A 12,723-nucleotide genomic window follows, 5' to 3' on the forward strand; every position below is an offset into this window, starting at 1 on the left:
CTGGAACCCAGCAGCTCTGTGACACAGGGACTGCTTCTCTGGGTGCCCAGCAGCTGCAAGCACTGGACATCCCTTTAGTCTTTGCTCCATCAGATTCCTTATGGCTTGCAGGGTAAGATGCTCTGATGACCTTTCCCTTTAGTTTCAACATAACATTTAAGCAAAAAGAAGAGGAAAAAAAAAAAGCAGGATTAGGAGAAATCTGAAGTGCAAATGCTTTGGAAGTATCCCACTTCCTAACAGTGTGCATGAATGAATTCAGAGAGGCAATGGTTTTGCACGAGACATCTCCAAGCTGTCAGATCTCTTATTAAATGAGAGGTGTGACCTGCCCACCTTCTCATACAAATCATCCAACCTGTCATTGTAAATAGACTCACTCATTAAAAAACAAAACAAAACATGGAAACAAATGAACTTTCTACCATTACAGGTAGAATTAACAGCTCTAATCTAAGCACTTCAGCATCTTTATGCTCTACACCAGCATCAATAGTGACTTATAAACACCGAGGGAGCCCAGTTACGAATCAGTGTACAAAGTACTGTACAGACTTGGAAAGAAGACTGCCAGAACCACTCTCTGCACAGACATCACACTCACATCTTCCAGTGAGGGCCTAAGGTTGGGTTTTCTAGCCCTGGAGTAATAGCTTAAATTTAAGTTACTACTTCCCCTATTCTACAGGACTCTCATGTTCAAGTGACAGAAGTTGTCCTTGATTTTTCTGGCTGCACAACTGCACCTTTAATACTACAAATTCACAACCTCTTGCTAACATAAATGAAGAGCATACACTGCTTCCATTCTGTGTATGTCTCCTTATTCATCTCAGATGATAATTAAAAGCAAACCCCAAACTTTCAATCAAATACTACTTCTCTGGAGTTCTCAAGCCTGCCCTTTTCTTCTAAGCTTCAATCTCAAAGCTGCCAGGTTTAGTTTGTCCTTCAGCCAAACCAGTCATCAGAAAACACAGCTACATTGGAAGGTTGGTTTTCTGTTTGCTCTTAAACTTTTCTTTCATTGAGTTGCTTGCATTGGTCAGTCAGTGCAGAGACAGCTGGCATAAAAAGAAACACCATGACAATAATCCCTGTCCTAGCAGGATAATGTTTTGCTCAGCTGATGCAGCCCCACAGGGTGTCTGTAGTGGTGGAGGCTATTTTAAAGGAAGCCATAAAGCCCCATGAAATGCACATTGTGCCAATAAGCCTGCTGCTTCAGCTAACGGTTCTGCCACTTCCTTTGGCAATGCAGAACATTTAACGGGTGGCTCATTTTCTTGCTGCTGCTCCTGCAGCACAGGGTACTATTTGTTTTGATTGCAAAATTAGAAGGCAGCAAAGCTTTCTGTTATCACAAGAGCCTGACAACTCTTTATGTCATACAGTGTTTCTGCACGGTTACTTGGACACTGACCAAAACCTGGAGCAATTCCAGCCCAGCCAGAAGTGGTGACATAAATCTTCCCACCAGGGAAAATTATCAAGTGTAAGAGATGTTCCTTGACCTCACCTTTATCTACATATCATTATTTACATTTTGGTGGCACAGAAGCCGTGCAGATCAGGGCCCTCAGCGCCCTGCAGACAGGAGTGAGACCCTGTTCCTACCTGGAGGAGCTGCTGCTCTCTGCACGCTGCAGTGATGAGGACTGCAGCAGAGTCCCAAAGCACAGGTTGAAGGTTTTGTCAGCCAGTTGCTCAAGAGAAACATCACCAGTGTGGAAGGCAGAACCAGAGGATTTCTAAAGGCAGGAAGGAGGCAGGATCATGATCAAACAGCCGGGCAGTGGGAGCTGCAGCTCCAAGCATCGCTCCTCAACCAGGCTCAGTGCAGCAACCAGAACAGATGCTTGCTCCCTTTCCCCAGGCAGCAGCAATAGCTGAAAAGTTGGTCAGATTTGCTACCATATGTTATTCTCTGTCTCAGGGAAGCAGCAGGCACATTTTCATGTTGCCCAGGCTTTCTTCCAGCCGTGGGAGAGCTTTAGCACACTCCTACTACTTCTGAGGTGCAGAAATTAGAAATTAAGGTTCTGGGAAAGACTGCCAGCTGATCAGATTCCCACAAACACACGTTCCAAGACAGACACATACACAGGTATTTGGTTATAAAACATGTAACAGGCAGCGAGCAGAACCGTCTTTCCGGCCTTTCCTGAGTTGCCTAATTGAAGAGTAAGATTCCTTTTCCTGCTGCCACTGTGATTACATATACATTACTCAGTGCATGAGCCACTTTAGCAGGAAGATGTTGGGTAGCAGAGAACTGAAAGTACAGAGCTTTACATTTTAACAGCAGCCAGACAAAGTTTAGAAGAGGTAGCATGTGAATTTGGTTTACTTAAGAACCCAGAAATCATATGGGGTAAACTAAACACCATCCAATAACTGGGAAAACTGCTTTTAACTCAAGTGCCTGGTGGCAACCCTGTTCCTATAAAGAAATCTCTTTTTCCTCCAAACCAAGTAAACTCCACTACCTTTAAAATATCTTAAGAAAGGAAATGGGGCATAGAGACTTACTGGGTTGACTCCAAGCCTTGCTATTACTACACGGTCCAGAGACCCTAAAGCAACCAAGTTCCAGATCCAGGCACCTTTGTAGTCCCAGGAATGATTTTCATTGATTTTGAAGACTATTGTATCACCACTTACTATAATACATGAACTGTATGGCCCAAATACCAGTCAAAACAGATCAGATCATGAAGACAGTTGCACCCATTCCATGTCTACAGCTGTAGGAAGCAGGAATACACTACCACTCCTTCAGGCTGCCCAAAAGAAAACAGAGCTGGTGCATGCCCTCCTCTTCCTCCCACTCTACTTTCCTTCACAGCCCTGTCTAGGAATTGAGCTTCAGGCAGCTTTCACTGCCTACTGACTTCATATCAGCGGGGATGTTCTCTTTGAAAGCAAATGCATCTGCAACTTGAAACCAAGACTTGAGGGCAGACAAGCTGCTTTATCATCCAACACTTCCTTGGCAGACACACGCATGCTACACACAGCGTACCACCCCCTCAGGACTGGGGATGAAGCATTTGCACCTGGCTTCAATGCAGGAAATGGGAATTTGGCTTGAGTGCTCCTTTAGCATACTGCAGCTTTACAGTCTGAACGTCCATTCAGCTGTCCCTGTCGTCCCCTATATTGTTATTTCCACATATAAAAGATTAACGTTTTTATTTCTGTATATCAAGTTGTGCACAACCCCAGCATCGTCCTGAGACTCAAAGATGGAACTGTGCCCTTAGCTTACATCTGTGTGAGGGTGGGGAAAAGAACAGCAGATTAACTCAGTTCCTTAGCTTTTGACTTGGTTAGTTTAACTCTTGTCAGATTATACAGATGGATTTCCCAGCTTTGGTCTCTCCTTTGCTATTATAAGAGCAGGTGTTTCCTCAGTCAGGAGCCTGTCTATTCCTAACCAGTAGATAAGAGTTAGCCAGAGGTGTAACTGGCAGTTTTGAGGGCTTTCAGCTCCAATACACCCCACAAACAAGGTTGCTTTAAGATGGCTTACATCATGCTTCAAAAATCAGGGGAACCCCAGAGTTACTTTATCCAATGAATATACTGTAGTCTGCAAGGACTTTGCTGGATACCCCAAATAAATTGATGGCCCTTCTGATAATTGTGGGCTGACACATTTCTCCCCACTGAGCTGCTAATGGCACAGAAAGCACCTTCTAATCGAGTCTGAGCAAGAATTCAGATGCATGTCATATACCTTCTCCAACGCAAATCACATAGGGCTCAATTGCCTTCTAAAGGCTGCAGTTTCAACTGCAGAGTGGTATTTCACAGTATAGTCTTTTATATACTATACAGTATAGTCTTTTTCTCATAGCTTTGAATTTGCTTCTCAAAAGAGCTTAGACAACCTGCTTCTGCAATGGATTACATACAGTTGATCTTGCTTTAGAGCAGGGTAAGGACAAGTTAAGTTCTGTCTCATCTTTCATTTCATTATAGAGATTTAGCTTAAAAAGGAAAGCGTTTCGGAGATCACCTATGCCTGGGCAGTCGCCTAGTGCCATTTCTACCTAGCCAGGAGAAGTGTAGATACAACAAAGCTACCTTGCATGACCCACAGATCTGAACCCATATCATCTCAATCACGAATAGAGCCAGGCAGTCAGGGTTCACAGAGAAAGAAAATAAGGTGAATCTGCTTCTAAACATATGCTGTCTTACACCTCACTGCAACACATCTGCTACTGCCATACAGCAAGTGCTTATATGGCATTTTCTAGCACTTGTAGGGGTTACTGTAGTCCTCCAATAGACTATGTGTAGCACAAGTCCTGCAGCCTTGGACACCAGGTAAAAACCAAGCGCTGGCACACAGACACATACCATGCAATCACCCAGCACTTTAGCAGCAGGATGGAGAGGGTCCTGGGGGAGGCTGAAGGCACGCTGGAAGCATGGTATAAGCAAAGACAGACAGCAAACATCTCAGCATCTGTGTGGATACAATAACTACTTCAAGTCTCATCCTGCACAACACTAAGCAACTCTCCCCTTTACTAAGCTGCATGGTTTCTGTGGTTCTGCACCACTCTCTAGATGGGTTTTGTAGATTTATCACCTACCAGAGATAACTAATTGGCCCATTAAAAATAAACCTCTAAGGAAGGTTTGGGCAAAGACACGACTCAGGCTACGCAGTTTTGGGTCCCTTGCCCTTCTCTATCTGTCTGTCAGGGAGAGATGCAATGACAAAGAAGGCTAAGTGCTATCTGGAGTTGGAAAGTCTGTTCAGAAAGAGATATTTGTGGGCACTCCCACTGTCAGGGTTGATAGTTAACCTAGACAACATGGCCCAGACCTGAAGATACATCTTCATTACACGATGGCAGCAGAACAATTCCCACTGTACAAGCATAAGGCGTACAATATTAGAGACTCTAAGAAGTTGGATCCCAGTCAAGGGAAGGAAGGAATCTCCATGTTCACATAAATACTGAGTTCAGAAACATTGCTGATGGGCGTAACAAAAGACTGCAGCCTTGGTTGCAACTTCCAAGCACTGGACAATCCTGCAAACTCAGAACCAGCACAAAATCAGTTTGCTGCCTTGGTGTTACAGATAAGTATCATCACTTTAAACTTCACAGATGGACAGAATCTACTGCTCCACCTCTGCTCTATTTGCTTCTGCATTTAACTCCCTGCCTTGCAATCAATTAGAACTATGCATCTACTTGCTCACTTGGGTTTGAACTGCAGTCACTCATTATCAGCATCGTTCACACCAGTACTCCCAATACACGTCCCATATCACTCCCATATACCACATCCCATTCACTCCCAAGCTCTGCCTCCTATCTCCTCCTGATCAGCTATTACTCTACAGCCAAACTTATCCAAAGAATGACTTACCCTATAAAAGAGGCTACTGCAGGTTCATGCTGTGACTCCAGAAATCACCTATACCATTTTTCAGCTGTATTATTAAAAATAAATAAATAACAACACTGTCACCAATCCAAGCTTCAAATGATACAGACATAATAGAAACAGATGTACATCCCTTAAAGCTTAACATGGCAACACCCACAAAGGCTTCAGAACTCTTAATGGGATTATGGTGTGTGTACAGTCACATTCAAGCTCAGTTATTGACTCCCCATTCTGTAGGTTTTCCAGTTCCCTACTTGCAAAGTTAGGATACAAATATTTCCCCTATCACTCACTAATAAAGCCATTAGTCTCTTCCCATAGCAAGTCAGTTCCTAATGCTGCATGACAACACACCAGCATCACCACCACCACTTAGAAACGTTACAGATGCTGTCCTCAGGGGTACCTCCATGCCAGCACTGAAAGAGAAGACAGACTTTAACAGACACAGATTGGTACACTAACTCATTACAAGCATTTCACAATACACAGTATAACTATCTAAGAGGCTCATTATAGTAAAATAGCTTCTTTCATCAGCAGACCTCCCTTGTGCACAAACTGTGCCCCAGTGCAGCCTTGCATTCATTTTTAAAATTCATTTTTATATTATATTTAGAGCAGATTTGTTTTAGGGCATGAAACACTGAAAGCAGATCAGAAACTGCTGGTTTCAAATGCTCTCTGAGCTGCACACTACAACTTTCCCAAGCAGACAGAGGTCTATCTAAAGCAGTCTGTGACACTCAAGTGGCTTTGAGGGGATGGACAATGAAGTGAAAGGGATGGAATTACTATGACATAAAATTACTACTTGTTAGCTGAGCCGCAGTAATGTTACACTTGGTAATGGGGCAGAGCGACTACACCCACCCACCAAGTTAATTACTGCAGGTTGACAGATGAGCAGTAATGTATCACACTGCTGTAGCCCTTCTATTTATGACCACCATTCATCCCCTACCAACGTTCCCCTAGACAGGTTGCACTGACTTAGCTCTGTTTCCATACCAATTTAAGCACCTCATCCTAACAAACACATTGTCCCAGGATATCACAGTGTTAATGCAAAGTAAATATACACAAACAAGCACAAAAGAGTACAGGTGGGCTATATCACGTGAAAGGTGCCTCACTGCTTTTGCTAAGCTTGGATGCATCATAAATTTGCCCAACTATGCAAGGAAGTTGCAGGTCAGCTCGGGTGTGATCAGCTGTGCTAGCTAAGCTGCTGTCACTCCTCAAGAGGACATAAGGCAGTTTCAACTGCCTGCATTTATGCATCTCATTTAAACTCCCAAGCAGTCAGCAAAAAAAAAGGGGCGTAAATGTATTCTGAATTCTATTATCCCTGCCTATGTGGGGAGTTACACTGCTAACAGGGGAAGGTGCGTGCACAGTGGGGAAGGGAACACAGCTCTCTCCACTGACCACAGCTGCTCACCTCTAATAGCCACAGTCAGACAAGCACTCTAGCAAGAACTAGGGGGAGCAGACCCTCTTTCACACAGCAACTCAAAGAGCTGCACTTTACAGCTGTTTCACAGATCATAACCAGAACTGTAAACACCAAAAGCTGCCAAAAGGCAAGGCTTTCCAGTAAGAAAGAGCATTTTCTCTTATACTCACATACAATTCTTATGTCTACAGCATAGAACGAATGTATTTTCAGCAGACCAGTTTCCATGCTGCCCACTGTACAGCAGAGCTCCCAAACCAGCCTTGGTAAGGAAGAAGTCTGCATCCCAAGTCCCTTAGCAGCAAACCAGCACTATACCGCAAGTTTCCCCTCTTGCTTATAGACATCTGTTGGCCAGTGCAGATCTGGAAAACAGATTTCTCTTGGCATGGTCACATTGGAGAGTTGTGAGGAAGTGCAGTTCCCTCCAGGCACCTCCCATGGTGTTATACAAGGATAGCATAAAAAGACAAAGTTACACAAGGAAAAAGTGTGCCTTTGTTCCAGCACTGCTGGGGTTTGGTTACAACAGGTCGAGTCAGTCACACACACAGTGCATCCTTGCTGGTGTGATTGTGTCAGGGAGCACCCTGCATGAGTATCAGTGCAGCTGCATCATCAGTGAAGCGCTGTGAGTTTCGAGTTCAGAAGTAAAACCAGCTCTCAAAGCTAGAAAGGAAAAATGCAATGTTGCTGTTTCTGCCTCTTCTTCCATTAGATGGAGAAAAGAAAGATTTAAAGAGGAGTACACGAGGTCATTTCCACAGACCTGTGTCAGCCAGGACTGAATGTAAATCTCACTGTCTGAAGATAAATGGACTCAGGAATCACTTCAGTCAGTTCATGTCATTCCAGGTTGGTCCCCATTTCATAGAACTTTCACCTCTTTTTTCTTTGTTCCACCTGTTGCAATTCCAGTGAAGGGGAAAATGCCAAGCCCTGGTTCCAGCAAAGGACTGAGATGCACAAACCTTCCTTTCTGCCCAGGTTATCCGTGCTGCTGAAATACATCCAGACACAATGGTGTCTTCTTATCAGACTCAGGCTAGAAAGAGAATGAGGCCCAGCAAGGTGTGAAAGGAATCCAAAAAAAGCAAATGTTTCTTCACTTGGTGGCTTATCAGCAAGACTGGGGGAAGGAATGAGAGCTAAGAGAAAAAAAGCAGCTTTAGCAGCACATTACAGTGAATTTCCATACTGTTCTCCAAAAGAATTTAAATCCTTTCCTTTTAACGTTGGCTTTAGCAGCAAGTGGGTTATAGAGGACTTCCTCCCTTTCACTGCAGTGTTAGCGTGCCCCAAAGAAAGTCGCTCATCTCTGACAAGCGCTAATGACCGACAAAAACCCAACAACATCACAGTAAGACACTGAGGAATGAAAAGCTTGAGATGCACACATCCTTCCAAAATGTCCTGACAGCTCAATGAGCAGCACAGCAAACAATGGCTCCTTCCTAATTCCCAGAACTCTATTGCTTGCAGTGGTGTTCTGGGCTATTACTGGAGAATAATGTGGTAATTTAAGAAAAAGAAAACCAACAACCGACAAAACCAACACAACAAAACATGCAGTTCATGGTAATGATTGGGAAACTCGCTGTAGATTAATGAATTCTGCAAATTAGCAAGAGAAAGAGCAACTAGGACTAAAGAGAAACAAACAGCGATGCTCCTTGTTTAGTTAAGTGCAGCTCTGCCTATACCGAGATCACCTGATAGCTTACCGAAGTCGACAGAGTAATATATTTTGTCAAAGTAATTAAGCCTTTGAAACATGAGCCCCCACTACATCACTCAGCTGCTGCTGCTGGGGAGAGGGATTTGACTTGGGAGTTGTTTGTGCTGTCAGTGAGCTCCCAAATGACTCCGGGGGGGAAGGAGCACACAGCCCCAGAGCTGCAGGGCAGGCAGGCCAGGAATGGGGCTGCAGACATCATGGACAATCAGTATTGCTCCTGCACTGCTATAAGGGGGCTGAAGGATGACATCGTAAACAGTTCTTAACTCAGGTAAACCAGTATTCGGCTAGATTATTAACCATGATTTAAGTCATTGCTCCTGATGTAGTTACAGCAACCCAAGGAAACTCCGGTTACGAAGCCCACCGACACACACTTGCAGACACCAACCAAACCAACATCTTTTGAATGTCAGAATGACATCCAGCAGCCACGGAGCTTAGTTTTGATTTACCTCTGACACCAAAGTCAGTTCGGAGAACAAACCTCAGCTATTTCAAACACATTCTATTTGTACGTGTATTCTTAGTTTAAGCTGCAGGCATCGGTCACCGCAACGATCCCCTTCAGCTGGGATAGCTCGAGCACCCAGTGCTAGCAGATAGAGTTTAGAAGACAATACTGCAATCAAGCTGATGCTGAATGTTGAATAACGCCATTAACCTCCCTTCAACCGTTTCACTAAGCGTGGTCTCAAAGCACTACAGTGTATATTTTTAACCAGCAAGGAGTAAAGAGAAAGAAAAACACAAGCTTAGCGTTTCTCCTTTAGAGAAAGGGAAGCCGGGAGGTCAGAAGTTGCACTGTTTCAGACGGAGAACTCCCCAAACTTCAGCTAACAAAACAGCAGCAAGCAGCGCTGTGCATACACACAGCACACCCGAGGTGCTGGGAGCTGCAAGCAACGTGGATGGAGGGTTTAAGCTTGCAGTGCAGGCAGGCTGCATTGGGATTTATGTCCACCCCACGCTTCTCACTGTGCAGCACACACAGCACTCAGGGTCCCCTCTAATATCTCCGCTTGCAAATGGAGATGAGGGTTTCTGTGTTAAACCCAACTCCTCGGTTTAGAGATACCCCCCTTAGCACACACACACACACTGAACACGTTCAGAGCACTAACAAGCCTACACAAAAACAACCCCACTTCTCTATTCCCAGCCAAGCAACAGCAGGTGTGCTCTGCTATTTGCATTACCCCCCAGCCTACTGTTTACTTACACGTACAACTTAGAAACATCGCAAGTATCGGTGAAGCCCATTTGTTTGCTTATAAAAGAACACAAAGAAGTTGATTTCGGCAACTTCTGCTTCCTGCAGGCACCAAGAGAAGGGCCGTCCCAGCTCACCCGGCCGAGCAGCGCCTGTTGGCACTCGGAGGGACCCTGCAGGGCTCAGCCTCCCAGCTTAGAGACGCTCGGAGATCCGCGATCTGAACACTGTAGCTTTGTCTGAAAGTGAAACCAAGCAGCCTACAAACAACGCTTCTATCAGCGGCGCCCACGGAGGGTACAAAAAAAAGCCAACAAGTAGCAGAAACGGAGTAAAAAAAAGAATTAAACGCTTTCAAGTTTTGGCATTTTATTCCAACCCGAGAGCCACGTCGCCGCTCGCACCGTGGAAGCGCATAAAGTTGAACCAACAAACCCTCGCTCCACGCGTGTAGCCCAAGTCCTGCCGAACCCCGCACGGAGCGGTACCGGGGCACTGGGAAATGGAGGGAGCTGCGGGCTGAGCCCCAAAGCCGGCCCCGAACCCCAGCACCCGTTCCCTTCCCCCCCCCAATCCCTTCTCTTTTCTCCCCCCGCACCCCCTCTTTATTTTCTCTCCCTTTCTTATTTTCGATGAGCGCTTACAGCTCTTCTTTCGCTCCTAATGTGTTTTGGTTTTGTTTTTTTTTTTCCCCCTTTCAAAAGATGGCGGGCAGAGAGAGAGCGAGAGAGGGAAAAGCGAGCGAGAGAGGGGGAAGAAGGAGGGGAAATAAAAAAAAGAAGGAGAGGAAAGAAAAGAAAGAAAGAAATTTGCTCTGCGCGGGGCTCGGTGGGGCCGGGAACGGACGCGCACCCGCCCGGGCGGCTTCGGGCTGGGCGAGGCGACAGGGGGAGCAGGAGAAGGAGAAGAAGCGGCGGAAGAAGAAGAAGAAAAGGGTGGGCAGGAGCGGCGGGGCCGGGAGGAAATCAATGGGCAGGCTGTGCCCGGCCGCGCTTTGTTGCTTTGTCGCGGCGCACAAAGGCTGCGGGGAGCGGGGAGCGGCGCTGGGCTCCGCACCGAGGATGAGCGGCAGAAGAAGGAAAGGGGAGGGAAAGAAAAAGAAGAAGAAAATCAGCATCGGCCTTTCCCAAGTGGGTTTTGCCTTCCCTCCCTTCTTTCCCCGGTCCCCCCCCCCCCTTCCTTCAGAAGCCGTGGCCCAATGCTAGCGACGCACCCCCGAGCATCTAACAAATAAAGATTAAATAGATTACTTTGCCCCGGCGGCTCCAGCAACGTTTGCCGTACAGTCCCCCTCCAGTTGCTCTTCTTTTTATCCTCGCCAAGGCAGCAGAATAGATGCGCTAAGGCGGCCGACGGCTCATGCGCCGGCCGCGGGGCCGTGTGGGGCCCGTAGTGCCGGGTCGGGCCGGGCTGGAGGCGGCGGCGGAGCCCGGACTACAGCTCCCAGGAGCCGCCGCGTCCCACCGAGCTCCGGCCCCGCTCCGCTCCCCGGCTGCTGCGGGCACGGCCGGGCTGAGAACGGAGAGACCCGGGGAGCAGCCCCAGCACCGCGTCCTTCCGCCCACCTCGCGGTCCCAGCTGGGAGCCTCCAGCCCTGCCCGCCCCTGCGGGAGCTGAGCGCTCAGTGGGAAGCGCTGCTGCTTTCTTTGCTCGTGGGGTTTTTGTTTTTTTGGGGTTTTTTTTTTTCGTCCTGAAGCGTGGTTTGCATTGGGTAACGCGCGCTCGCTTTTATTACGCAACAACAAATACGAGCCGCTGTAAAAATAGAACGCGGGCAGAGCGAGCTGGAGTAGGGAGTCACCCAAACAAACGGCAAGAAGCGAGGATGGGGAAGACCTCCAGCATCACCGCCCACCACCACCATTCCCCCACTAAGCCTTACTAAAACGTTGCTTGGACACAAAGAAACACAAGAAAACCCCAAACCTGACGCAGCACGAGCTGCTCGGTGCATCCCACAGCGCTGCTTTGCTGATGGTAATCTAAGAGATGCAATAAAAATAACACTCGTTTCACAAATACAAAGCAACCTATAAGAGCATCAAGCATAACAACAAACCCTTCAGATATCAAAGACTGGCTGCCTAAACCGCAAAGCAAACGGGAGGGAAAAGAGTTTAAAGAAGATATTACGGCAACACAAAGCGTGATCCCAGTGCTGCAGCATGGAAAGCAAAGCACAACTGTTGGAAACAGAACTGGGATATCTCACATAGTTTGGTATCATCTGAAGATTGATTATTGCACAGTCAAGAGGATGGATGCTTTGGAAAGCTGCATCTTTATGAACAGCCAAACTGCACATCAGGGCCACTTCCAAACTGGCCTTTCTGAGTCACTGTGCCCCAATATATGGCTGTATGAATTTGTGACTATCATAACCTGCAAAAGTATCAAACCACAGACATCACCAAAAAGCCCCTAAAAGAAAACAGCTGCTGCTTGAAGATCAGGGGTGCAACAGGAGGGCTGGGTCTGCTCACGAAGAAACAAAGCTGCTTCTGACAGGTTCTTGGTTAAATCAGGCAAAGCATCTGAAGGTAGGCTGCTATTCACACATAGAAAGAAGAACTGCACTCACCCAGGTGGTGAATGGGCTCTCTGGTTGCACAGCTCTCCTCTTCAGAAAGCAGCCCCAGCTCCAAGAGATGCTCTCCATTCAGTGCCTGGCCTTTATATGAGCCAAGACGAGCTGCACCCTGGGTTCACTCCTTCTGGTCATGAGGGGAGCACAGATGCAAACAATTTGCCTGTGCTCCCTGGGCAGCCACAGCCCTTCACCAGGTGCTCAATCACCAGATCAAGCCTTGACCCAACAGTTCATTCCCCTATAAAGGCCAAGGAAAAAAAAAGGAGCACAAACAGGAACAACTGGGGGTTTCTGTATATGCA

The 12,723-nt window shown here is 46.7% G+C and overlaps 1 long non-coding RNA gene across 1 annotated transcript; it reads left to right on the top strand.

The window, feature by feature from the left end:
* The first annotated feature begins 27 nt into the window (after nucleotides 1–27).
* On the top strand, nucleotides 28–10,140 carry LOC107321863. Its single transcript, XR_001558698.2, has 3 exons — nucleotides 28–112; nucleotides 7,599–7,735; nucleotides 9,940–10,140. It is a non-coding gene; the product is annotated as an uncharacterized LOC107321863 (long non-coding RNA).
* The last annotated feature ends 2,583 nt before the right edge of the window (nucleotides 10,141–12,723 follow it).

The sequence above is a fragment of the Coturnix japonica genome, chromosome 17 (assembly GCF_001577835.2).
Source record: "Coturnix japonica isolate 7356 chromosome 17, Coturnix japonica 2.1, whole genome shotgun sequence".
Lineage (NCBI taxonomy): Eukaryota > Metazoa > Chordata > Aves > Galliformes > Phasianidae > Coturnix > Coturnix japonica.